Source organism: Mya arenaria, chromosome 9 (genome assembly GCF_026914265.1).
Source record: "Mya arenaria isolate MELC-2E11 chromosome 9, ASM2691426v1".
Classification (NCBI taxonomy): Eukaryota; Metazoa; Mollusca; class Bivalvia; order Myida; family Myidae; genus Mya; species Mya arenaria.
In genome coordinates, this window is record NC_069130.1 from 57,594,563 (window position 1) to 57,604,131 (window position 9,569).

The 9,569-nt window shown below is 33.9% G+C and overlaps 1 protein-coding gene across 2 annotated transcripts in view; it reads right to left on the reverse strand.

Annotated features, from left to right (window-relative positions):
* Positions 1-4,020, reverse strand: part of LOC128246768 (monocarboxylate transporter 12-like) — a 14,289-nt gene extending 10,269 nt beyond the window's left edge. The window contains exon 1 of one of the 2 annotated variants that reach the window (XM_052965198.1): positions 3,248-4,020. The gene's annotated coding sequence lies outside the window, so the exon portion shown is untranslated. Of the gene's footprint in view, positions 1-1,831; positions 1,852-3,247 lie in introns of those variants that run through there. The other variant, XM_052965200.1, reaches the window with a different exon arrangement.
* Positions 4,021-9,569: the final 5,549 nt, after the last annotated feature.

Genomic DNA, 9,569 nt, shown 5'->3' on the forward strand with positions numbered 1-9,569 from the left:
TCCAGCACCGGTTTGAAAAAAAAACATCATACAAAGTTGACAATATGCTTGATTTATCGAAAAAACCGTCCAGTACTGGGCCGATAGTTCAAAACATAGTTAAGGTTATCACTGAAATATACGACATCGTTGTTAACTTTAAAAAATGAAATATAGGAATATGTGCTCACAGTTCAGCTGAAAAAGCTGTTCCAAATCTTGTTAGTAATGCGGCAGATGGCAAATGTATCTATTAAACTTTAGAGCAGTAACGATTTGAAAGTTAGCAAAGAAAACATTAAATAACAACATTGTTAACTTGAACAGAGTTCTGAACAATCGGTCCGTTAAACGTATGTTGCATGCATAAAAGATTTTAACTATACGATAACAACACATGAGTTACATATTCCATAAACATAAACATTATTTAATATATTTATAAACATTTTCGGCCCAACTGTTTTCAAGAATGATAACTATGACAGACAGACAGGCAAACAGACACAGTTAAATCAGAGGATGAACAATTTGGAAAAAATAACGTTCTAACCTAAAGAATAGTCTTTCCTTAAGAGAGTTCTTACACGGGTGCGAAACAGTGGCTCCAGCTCTTTTAGGAGCTGTGTACAAAAAAGAGCCAATGACACTTCCGAGCTAGAGCAAAAGAACGGATATCATTGGCTCTTTTTTATACACAGCTCTTTAAGGAGCTGGAGCCACTGTTTCGCACTCGTGTCTTAACAAACAGGCATTTCATTTATATGGTCATTTATACTACATAAATTGATTGAAACAATTTTATATACTTAAACACATTAGTCGTCTGTAATATAATAAATTTATATATCTCTTATACTGATAAAAGAAGTTTAAACACCAACAAAGTAAAAATCATCTTCCACATCAACGGTACTGCATCACTGACAAATGTATTTTTAGTTTATAGCTATGTTGTTGAATACGAAATATTGATAGTGTTGATTGATTAAAGTCAAATCTCAAACGTTTTAGCTCAATTTCTTAATACGTTTCGTATTATATACATTGCTCTTAAAAATTATGTATACTCTAACACTGTGATATATCCAAAGGTACCTTACAAATATTGTTTAAAATAATAATATATTCTACCAATATTGTATAATAAGCATGTATTATTCTATATATAATGGTTGTCTGTCTAATTCTACATAAACATAGGCATTGCAAATCTTAGTTGTTTTTTTAATTCTGTGTACCTCAAAACTCTGCCGAGTAATTCAAGATAGAGCCAATGGTGGAGGTGGTGGTGGTGGTGGTGGTGGTGGTGATGATGATGATGATGATGATGATGATGATGATGATGATGATGATGATGATGGTGGTGGTGGTGGTGGTGGTGGTGGTAGTGCATCATGGCCGCCTGGTCCGCTCCGATGAAGGCCGTTAGTCCATGTGACTCCCCGAAGTGATCAAGGTACTCCACTAAAAGCACACCGGCAGAAAACCCGAGTCCGTCTGCCAGGAAGTTGATAGCAAAGGCGGTTGCCACCACCACCCAGTCATATCCGCCTTCCTCCGGTTTGTGAGGGCTGCCCATTTATCAACTTGACGTACAGTATTCATTTTTCCATAACAGAAGAATTCGCGTCACATCACACGTGTGTTTAACAATGTCACTTTGTATTTATTCTTAAACACATGAAGCCTGCTTCTTGCTCTTTATCTTGTTCTTTACGAAAATAAAAACATCTGCAGTTTTTTTTCAGGTTTATACAATAAACATACAATACAATAATATAATATACAATAATATGTCCACCAAGATATGTTATTTCAGGAATTTGTAAAACACTTTTTACTATTTTACTTAATGAAATTTCATAACATCATTGAATGACATTTTAAATAAATGCCAATTTTACAGTCAATCACGGTCTATGACTTTGCAACCTTGACTTTGAACAATACATATACATGTATTGTTTACCTGCGTATTCAGCTATTCACGTACGTTATATACTTAGTTCACATGTTTAGAAACCCGTCCATCACAGTGAAGTATATCATTGTATTACACATGTATAAGTATCCTATTGTAAACTGGTCATGTAACTGTGAACTGAACATCAACATTAACATTTAAATACACTGGAAGTGTTTGTGTAGAAACTTTTCTATTGAATCCTGTGGTACACTCATTTTTGTGCAGGACACGATATAAACTTTCGCTTCACATTATTTCCAGTGTTTCAATATGAAAACTCGCGGAGTTTAAAATTCTTGGTAAAAACTATGGAAGCGCATGAGTGTAATTATAGACTAAAGTTCTTGAAATGTTGCTTCATTCATTTTGTAATGTTATTTTATAAAGTTCAATCATTACCGTACAGTTAGTTACAAAATTCTAACAAGACTAACAATTTGATTTATTTAGAATCAATATATATATATATATATTCTTTTTTTTCGAAAAACTTGATTTTGACTGTAAGGAATGCTTTAAAAATATTCATTCATTTTCAACAGGACATAAATCAATTTATTTACTTTTTTTTAGTAAATTGTGTATATATTTTTTCATCAGTAAATTGTATACACATATCCATGTACATATACAATTGAACGAGTCATATCATGATCAGTATTATACTGTGACGTGCATGTATATATACATGCAGGTAATGTGGACAGTATTTAAAGCTGTTGGTGAGAAAGGAGAGTACACGTAGATTGTGAAAGTAAGTACAGAAAAAGGAAGAAGTGTGAGAAAGACAGTTTAATTGGTTCCGGGTGATTTGTTTTTACCGTAGCCTACAGTAATGGACATATATACTTTTATAATACTTTTTTATAACTTTCATATATATGTAAATTTGTTTCGATCTTTGCGTCGTGATGTTATGTCATTCCATTTTTTCGGCCTCACGTTATGCACCAGTCAATTGCAACCACGCCCCCCCAGGCGGGGACTTTGACTTTCGGTCCAGCCAACCCCGGGTAAAATCCCCGCCCTGCCGGGACGCGCAGATGGTAAAATCCCCGCCAAATGCCCCCGCACCCTAGTCTAAAATAATAGACGTGTTATACGGGATTCTTCCAATCCCTAACGTCAAGACGGGTTTGTGCAAAAAACGGGGGTGTTTTGAAAAATATTGAAATTGTATTAAGTGAAGTATTTTATGGTTTAAATTGATCATAAAGGTTTATATTCATATTTTACCATGTAAATGAAAAATTATTTTGCACAAAACAAGCATTTAATGCATTAAAACACATTATTTACCTTTCCAATAAAACGAAAGTTGACTGATACATACAACAATTATGCCAAGCGGAACAACTCTACCCAATCGTAATAACTCGGCCACCTCCGACAAGCTTCGAGATAGGGGACCTCGTAAATACAAGGTTACACACCACCATTGTTATTCCCTATATAATTCAATGTAAAATTATAATTTTTAGACAACATTTAAAGGCATTTCGAGCCAATGCAGGCTATGATAACCACATATATTCTTAAAGTACAAGCTTTAAATAACATTTTAAGCCAATAAAAAAGGGGGGGGGGGTCAAGTTATTCCTAAGAAAAATCACTCCACTTGAAAAACAAGCTCTAAAAATTGCACTGTCCGCCATGACAGTTCTTCCAAAATGACCTTTCAACTATAGAGCAGCGGTTTATGCTTTAATCTCTACTCTAAATGATCAATCAAGCAAGAATAGATACTTAAGGTATAAAAGTTTCAGGAATAATGATAGTTTTGATTGACAGTGTATTGAGCATGTGAAAACATGTCTATCAATCATAAGAACATTTTTTATGGAGAATTTTCCACACAACGGAAGTACATATGACGTAATGGTGACGTCATTCCTACAATCGTAACAACTCGGCCATGGCCGAAATGTTCCGATTGTTTTAAAATTGTGCCCTGAAGCCGTGCAGGTGCCCTTCATGCATATATCGTTATGTTTTGACAGCAAGAAATGAAAAAAAAAACCACGTCAAACTCATAATTATTCGTACATGTAGGATATGACCTTTTTATGTATGGAACTGATCGGAATAACTACCCACTTTTGATACTAAACAATTTGTACTTGAAGGATTTGCCATATCAAAAATCGTAAAAAAAATCCGTAAACGTACAATTATTTGGACTACCCCGCACCCCAGAGACCCTAGATAAGGCCCATTCCCCGCTATATTTTGCGCGAAGACAAAACCACCGCATTCACCCGGCACTGTGAGGCCACCTGAAAGGTAAAAACACGGCCCATTTCCCCGGCCATCCCCGGACCTGGGGGGGGGGGGGGGGCGTGGTAACAATTGACTGGTGCATTAGTATAGTTGTTTTTAAAAGTGAATAGTATATACATCATAGCTTACTCAAAGTTTTTTAACTGTTTAAAATTGTGTTGTCGTGTTATAAAATCAATATTTGAGTATGTATATGATGCCATGTACGAACCATTGTTGTAAAAAAAAGTTTTTACATGTGTTAGTTTATTCACTATATCAAATTATGTATACGTTGGAATTTGTTCTTTGTTGTACAGTTTAACTTTGCCCAACTTGTATTATTAAGTTGTAAGCAAATCCTTTAGAAATTTATAATTCTGCATATCTTGATGAACACTTTCCCTCAAGTAATATTTTAAACACCAAATTTATTTATTTCCTTTATAAGAGTTTAATAGTTTTCAACTAGCATTGTATTTGTATTGATTTGTTTTACTAGAAAAAGATGGTCTGTAACCTTGAGGTATAGACTTTTTTCTTTCCAGTAGTTTTTCTTCGGGCTTATAATCCAACCTTGACCTTAGGTACAGATGATCTTGACTTCGTTTTTACTTAAGTTGCCTCTAGTGGTTGCCTCTCTTAAATAGTATATATACATTTGCACATTTTTTGCGATAATATTCGCGTAATTCTCTGTCGAAATGAATATGAATGTGATATAAGTGAAAGTGAACAGAATGGAAATGCAGTTATTTATAAATTGTTAACATATTCGGACAGAATGTTCGGATGACAATTTTAGTTCATTTAGGTAAAAATCGGTTAATCGAGACCAGTTGCTTGTCTTGTTCTTCAAATAAGGATTAATATGTATTGATTATTACGAACTAATCTTCATATTAATTTATTATAAAATTCCTTATAGCCTTTAGTCTATGACAAGTTGATCAACTGTTCTACCAAAATGATGAATACTTTGCAAGGTAGAATGCATATTCAGGATTCCTGTTCCATGCTATTTCATTCATTATAGCATTTAACATTTATCAATCAACTTCGTTTTTTCATTAGCACCTTAGTCCAAATAATTGTACGTTGACGGATTGTTTTTAGATTTTTGATATGGCAAATCCTTCACGTACAAATTGTTTAGTATCAAAAGTGGGTAGTTGTTCCGATCAGGATTCCGGGTTAAAGCATATAGCGTCTATAAAATATCATAAAAACAAGAAATATTACCAGATAATGTTATTTTATATTAGTTTCGTACACAAAAAAATAAATATCCAACTTATAATTATGAGTTTGACGGCTTTTTTTCATTTCATTCTGTCAAAACATAACGATATATACATGAAGGGCACCTGCAAGGCTTTAGGGCACAGTTTTAAATCGCTCGGAACATTTCGGCCATGGCCGAGTTGTTACGATTGTATAAGGAGGTCTATCTCGAAGCTTTGTCGGAGGAGGACGAGCTATTACGATTGTATCGAGTTGTTCCCCTTCGCATAGTTGTTGTCTGTGTCAGTCAACTTTCGTTTCATTGGAAAGGTAAACAACTTGTTTTAATGCACTAAATGCTTGTTTAGTGCAAAATAACATTTCACTTACATGGTAAAATATGAATATAACTCTTTATGATCAATTTCAACCATAAAATACTTCACTTAAAACAATTTCAATATTTTTAAAACACCCCCGTTTTTTGCACATTCCCGTTTAGACGTTAGGGATTGGAAGAATCCCGTATAACACGTCTATTATTTTAGACTAATTAGCACCTGTGCAAGATGCTGTCATCCAGGGCCTGCAGCTGCTTTGTGTAGTCCAAATAATTGTACGTTGACTGATTTTTTTTAGATTTTTGATATGGCAAATCCTTCACGTACAAATTGTTTAGTATCAAAAGTGGGTACTTGTTCCGATCAGGATTCCGGGTTAAAGCATATTGCGTTTATAAAATATAATAAAAACAAGAAATATTACCAGATAATGTTATTTTATATTAGTTCCGTACACAAAAACTAAATATCCAACTTATAATTATGAGTTTGACGGCTTTTCTTCATTTCATTCTGTCAAAACATAACGATATATACATGAAGGGCACCTGCAAGGCTTTTGGGCACAGTTTTAAATCGCTCGGAACACTTCGGCCATGGCCGAGTTGTTACGATTGTATAACGAGGTCTATTTCGAAGCTTTGTCGGAGGAGGCCGAGTTATTACGATTGTATCGAGTTGTTCCCCTTCGCATAATTGTTGTCTGTGTCAGTCAACTTTCGTTTTATTGGAAAGGTAAACAACTTGTTTTAATGCATTAAATGCTTGTTTAGTGAAAAATAACATTTCAAGTACATGGTAAAATATGAATATAACTCTTTATGATCAATTTCAACCATAAAATACTTCACTTAAAACAATTTCAATATTTTTAAAACACCCCCGTTTTTTGCACATTCCCATTTAGACGTTAGGGATTGGAAGAATCCCGTATAACACGTCTTTTATTTTAGACTACTGCTTTGTGTTGCTCAAAGGTCTGGAAATCTTGTTAAAAAGCAGATTGCTGCTGCTGCATCAACTGATGTGAACCCATTTCATTATCAAGACATTTTCGAATTCGAAAAGAAACCAGACTTACCATGGAAGAAACTTACAGGTAATATATTAATTTTTAAAATGTGTATCCTGATAGGTCTTTTTATATTCTTCTGTTTTGATCCATTATGGCCTGTTTTACACACTGATGAATGAAGTACACCATGCTTACATGGTATAACATGAATCAAAGACTTTTATTTTGTGATTGTACCATCTAGAATATTTTTTCAGACTATTAAAATTAAAAAAAACGTCAGTAAAACAAAGCACATTGACAATGGGATTTAGGTCCAGATACAAGGTCTTGTAATACTGCCCAAACTAGTACAGTAATACTCAAAATGTCAGCCAGGTTTGTATTCAGAGTGCCCAATTGGCATTCACAGTTTGGCTGGCATGGGACAGTACAATATATTAGTGACACACCCAAAAACATTAGTTTTAGCACAGTGACTCCGGCATTTCATGCTAAAAAAATTCAAACAGTCCTATAATTGTTTGTGTTTGTGTGTGTTTTTTAGGTGATTATGTGTCCACATTTGAGGTAAAAGGCAAGCTATGCTTGCAGGATGAACCAGAGGCACTAACGGTAATGCATGCATTATTAAGGGTATTACGTTCTGAGGTCTGGAAAATAGCCCGGAAGAATATTCGTTGTACTTGCATGCATTATTAAAGTTGCATGCATTATTAAAGGTATTACGTTCTGAAGTCTGGAAAACAGCCCAGAATAGTTTTAGTTATACCTTCACAGTGGTCGAAATTAACACAAGCCCGCAAGCACTGGTAAAATATCTTTCGGGCTTGCTCAAATTCAGAATTTTATATAGCAGGGCTTGTTAAATATTTCATGCCAAGCAATAGTATAAAAATTTGGGCTTGTTCATCCAAAAGTCTAATTTCAATAACCGCCCTTTATGAATTTTAGGGGGCATTATGTTCTAAGGTCTGGAAATTAGCCCAGAAGAATTTAGTGTTGTACTTGCATGTAATGATGATCCGATGATCAATTATAATCAAAAATCGATTTGTTTGACCTGAAATCAGCGACAATCGATTGTATTTGTTTATAATCGATCATCGAAAAAAAATATTAGTAAGTGTTCAGATGTTATCTTTAACTTAATGGCTGATTGAAGCCACAATGAGCAAGCACAACTGAACTTTTTTTTATACAACACTTAATAACTTTAATCATAGAAATAACGTAGATGCATATAATGATTAAATACTGTGCATGAATAAAACTTCAATTCAGGTTCTATATAGTATTTAAAAAAACCGATTGTACTATTGATAACCGGGTACTTGAGTGGAACCGATTATCGATAGTAAGATTGGAACCGATTCCAACACTAAAAGCATTATTAAGGGCATACCTTCTGGAAAATAGCTCGGAATAATTTAAGCTGTACATGCATGCATTATAATTCTGATTTTAAACATATTTAATTATTCCATCTAAACTTGCAGGTAATGTATAAAGGAAGCATGCAGGAAGAAGTTGATATGCCACCTGTTGGCAAAGAACATCATGCAGGAAAAAATCAGAGACAGAAAACATGATGGTAATTTATTTGTTTTTGGCTTAAAAATACAGTCAATCAATTGCTGGCTGCATTTGATGTATTTTAAGGTAGTGATATTAACAATATTCAGATTCAAACTCTTGCATTAAACTGGGTTTGCAGTCAGCAATGTTAGGGACTGAGCTATCAACAGTGGAATGACTATTACTTATCCCCCACAATGTATAAGGCCTTTATATGCAACAACTGGACAGAAATTAATATAAAATTATTCTACTTGCATTTGCCCTTTTTAACCGGCCTGTTTAAAAAAAAGCAGTGCTATACTACTCTCCCAGGCATCAACGTCACAGTTTAAGGTTTTTAAAAGTTTTTGCATTTAAACATATTTGAGTCAATGTCTCATGAAATGTTTCATGTATTGCATTAACATTTGAGATAAATGATCCCATCCATCAAACCTGCTTAATTAATCAAGTAAGATAACTCCAGCTTGCTTTTCCCCTTTGTTATTCAACTTCAAATTATGGTTAAGCTTTTGCATGTAAGCACATACCAGGTATACATCAATATCTCATCACTAATTTATGTATTGCATTGAAACTTTATACAATCAAGTAAGGTAACTCTATCCTGCATATAATGCAAATGATGGCCCTTTGTTACATTGAAATTCTGGTTATTAAAGATTTTGTATGTAAGCACAGACATTTAAGGCAATATTTCAGTAACTTCATGATGTATTCATTGAATACTTTCAACAAATGTTCTCGATCATCCAAGTGAATACTAAGTTAATTAAGTTAAGATAACTGTATCTTGCATATAATGCAAATTATGGCCCATTATTCTTTGACTTTCCAGTAGAAATTTTAAGTGATGTATGGCATGGTTACTTAAAATTAAGACGAGTGTTCCCAATCAATTAAGGTAATGCTCTCTTGCATAAAATATAAATTTTATAAGTTTCAGAATAGTCCAGCATGCTTATGATGGGACGAACTAATGGTAAAATCGCCGAAAAAAGCCCCCGCACTCCAGGAACCCTAGGTTAGGCTTATTATTCCTCACTATTTTTGGAGTAAACACCAATCAAAACTACCGGGTATACAAAAATTGTGATTTCACAAGTTAATCTCAAACTGAAGATTTTATATAAATAACATTACCCATTACAGAGTTTTGCTTATGTTTCGGTCTTGAAATGTTTTGTTTTTCAACAATTTG